This window comes from Octopus bimaculoides, chromosome 18 (assembly GCF_001194135.2).
Source record: "Octopus bimaculoides isolate UCB-OBI-ISO-001 chromosome 18, ASM119413v2, whole genome shotgun sequence".
Classification (NCBI taxonomy): Eukaryota; Metazoa; Mollusca; class Cephalopoda; order Octopoda; family Octopodidae; genus Octopus; species Octopus bimaculoides.
Genome location: NC_068998.1, coordinates 40,585,980 through 40,589,943, shown reverse-complemented (window position 1 = coordinate 40,589,943; position 3,964 = coordinate 40,585,980).

Here is a 3,964-nt window from a genome sequence, read left to right as displayed (position 1 = left end):
ATATATATATATATATATATATATATATATATATATATAGGTTGTTTGGAAAGTAATTGTGTTTTATCAGAAAGGATAGAAAAACAAATGTAAATTATGTTTATATGAATCACTATCGTTTTCAATGATTGCAGCCCAACAAGAAAGTAACTATTTTATGCCATGTTCAAAGAAACCTATTTCATTCCCTGTATCTGAATGTTTTGCGTCTTATAAAATGTTCTAGTCATTGGAAACAGATGGAAATCCAGAGATGGTAAGTCAGGTGAGTATGGAGGAACATCTGATGTGTACAAGATACCACACAGAAAATTCTATATTTGATGGTAAAAAAAAAGTCACTACTGACCATCTCTTTAGATACCACAGTTGGAGATCACCTGTACCAAATAATGAGGTAGAGAATGTAACTATCAGTGGAACACTCCAACTGCACATTCCATTCACATTTCAGAAACCCAAGGTTAACCCATGGGTAATCAGACAAAAAAGACAAAAAAACTCTGCTATGTTGGAAACTGCCAAACTGAAAATCTTAAAGGCAGCCCTTATAAGAGTAACAAAGAATGTGTAACAAATGCATCAATCTCAAGTACATTAAAAATACACTCAATATTTTATCTCCCAAATGTTTTTATCTGATTACAGATAGGTTCAGAGTGTATGAAGTTTGACAATATTCTAAAAAATAATGTAGATGGATGGAATATACCCTCCATAACATAAAAAGTTTTGGGAATAAAGATAATAATAAAATAAGCTAGTATGTAGTATGATAACAACAGGTTTAACCTTTTAGCATTCACATGCAATGCTTATTTATTCACAATGTTTTGAATTAATTGAGAATTATCTCATAGCTTTGAGATTTCAATAATATGATTGCTTATTTTTAGAATAACACTGTATGGTAGGTGTGAGAGGTTGGATCTAGCCAGTTTAAGCATAAAACAGAGAGAGAATATTTGGACTGGATATGGGCAGTTTAAATGCCACAGGGTTATGAAAATCATCTGACAAACTTAACTCAGTATCAAAACCTTACTCTTTTACCTGTTTCAGTCATTTGACTGTGGCCATGCTGGAGCACCGCCTTTAGTTGAGCAAAGGGACTTATTCTTTGTAAGCCTAGTACTTATTCTATCGTTCTCTTTTGCCGAACCGCTAAGTTGCGGGGACATAAACGCACCAGCATCGGTTGTCAAGCGATGTTGCGGGGACAAACACAGACACACAAACATATACACACACATACATATATATATACATATATACGACAGGCAATTCACCAGACTGATAATTTATGAGGGTGAGTCAGAAAATAATGCAATTGTTAGTTGCATTATTTTCTGACTCACCCTTGTGCATTGACGTAGCTATGATTTTGGGAGGTACATCTATAAAAATGATTGCAGGATATTATCACAAACTAATACATCAACAGCAAATATGGAAATACAATACACCATATAAGGTAACATGTGCAAACCTCTCTGAAAGTTACATGGAGACAGCTTGAAGTATTAGTGAGTATTACTTCAGTAGAGTATTAAAAGAAATTATACTGTAAAGGGAACCTACTTCCATAATTGGTCAACGTGCCTCAGATAGGCCTGATAGTTCAATCAATAGAATCAGTGTAGACATATCCATACAGCTTATTGACACACGCATGCAAACACACACATACTGACAGAGGTTGGTTCCAAATTTTGTCACAAGGCTAGCAAGTTCAGGAGAGGTGGTCAGTTGATTACATTGACTCCAGTCCTCAACTGGTACTTATTTTATTGACCTTGAAAGGATTAAAGGCAAAGTTGACTGTTCCCTTCTGAAGATAGGTCTTTGTGCCCAAAATATATGTATGTATGTATGTATGTACATAAATGCACACACCATTAAACACGTAGTTGTCGTCATCATCATCATCAACAACAACTGCAATTTTATCATCAATGTTTAAGCAGTCTTTAGACAGGTTTGTAACTCATAACTTAGACAATTCTTTTTAACCTTAAAAATTGCTTGATTCTAACCTTATTTTCATACTTATTTTTTAACTTTATTGACAAATTTTAACCTCATTTTAACCTTGTTATTATTAATAAGTCCATAAACATTAGGTAGTTCACTTTAGTTTTGATTATTTTATGATATACAAGTGGTATCAAAACAATTTAATGAAATAACTATTGTGGAAATTTATTATAGCACAATATCTTTGGTTTCAATCTTCAGACAAATGTGTTTATGAATTTTAACTTTTTGGCAAAAAATTGCCTTACTCATCACATACCATCAATTGCTTTGGTCTTCATAATCTATGAAGACCAACATACTAATATTTGAGTTCACTTCCTTTTTCATAAGTATCAACTTCCAATAGTACACATGACATTTTACATTCAGCACTCCTAGTCCATACAAGCACAGTTATTTACCCTGTCCACTGTGCTTGATGCCCTTAATCTACAATGACTCATGAAATGAAGAGAGGCCCTCATATGACTGTTTCACTTGCTTACTATTTTTCTAGCTTCCAAATCTCCTTCATATTACACTCTTAAACCAGCCAAATCCGGCCAAAATAATCTACCTTTTTTACGTCCAAACTGGCTGGATTCAGCCTCTCACACCTACCCTTCAATGTTATTCTAAAAATAAACAATCATATCATTGAAATCTTGATGGTACAAGATAATGCATGATTGATTCATAACAATGTGAATAAATAAACATTACATTTGACAGAGTAATCTGGATGCCAAAGGGTTAAAAACAAAATACATATTCGAAAATATTGTCCTAAATATGCTAAGCACCCCACCCCACCACACAAAAAAAAGAGTCTAGATTGGTAACATTTGGATCAGAGCTGACCTGATACTAAACAATATCAATAACACCAACAATAAGACACTGATGCTCAATCTCTCATGCTAATCTCTCATACTAATCTCTCATGCTAATCTCTCATGCTAATCTCTCATACTAATCCAACAAATCATGATTGTGTCATTTCTCTTCATTTTCCATAGATCTACAGAGTGTCCACAAAGTCTGGGTACATGGAGTAAATAAAATCATAACGTAAACAATTAAATATAAGAAATTATAATTTCTTAAAGTATGTATTAATCCCCATGTACCCAGACTTTGTGGACACCTTGTACATTCAGTGTTCATATCTCACTACGACAAAGTAGGGCATATCTTTCCTATACTTAGAACAGTTAGTCTTTTGTCCCTTAGTGAGAAACCTTCTGTTACTAACAAGTTCATTAACTCCCTAATTTAACTATTATACTTTAACTACATTTTTTTGTCAATAGGAATTTATTTATGCCATAAGAATTTGGAAACTTTGAGGGGACATAAAAAAATTCATTTTCATAAGTTAAAACTATAAATAATGATTTCAAATTTTGGCACAAGGCCAGCAAGTTTGGTGAAGGGTGTAAGTCAATAATCTTGACCCTGGTGCACAAATTGGTACTTATTTTGGTGACCACAAATAGATGAAAGGCAAAGTTGACCTTGGCAGAGTTTGATCTCAGAACATTAAGACGAACAAAATGCTGCTAAGTATTTTGCCTGGTAAAGATAAAGCTGTAAATAACAGCATGTAAATACTTATTTCTTTATTGCCCACAAGGGGCTAAACATAGAGGGGACAAACAAGGACAGACAAAGGGATTAAGCCGATTACATCAACCCCAGTGCATAACTGGTACTTAATTTATCGACCCCGAAAGGATGTAAGGCAAAGTCGACCTCGGCGGAATTTGAACTCAGAACGTAATGGCAGACGAAATACCACTAGGCATTTCGTTCAGCGTGCTAACGATTCTGCCAGCTCGCCGCCTTCTGCTAACGATTCTACCAGCTTGCCACTGGGTTAAAAAAGAAGCCTTTGGATGGAAAAAAAAAAAGTTGAAGGCTGCCCATGGGTAATGAACTCACA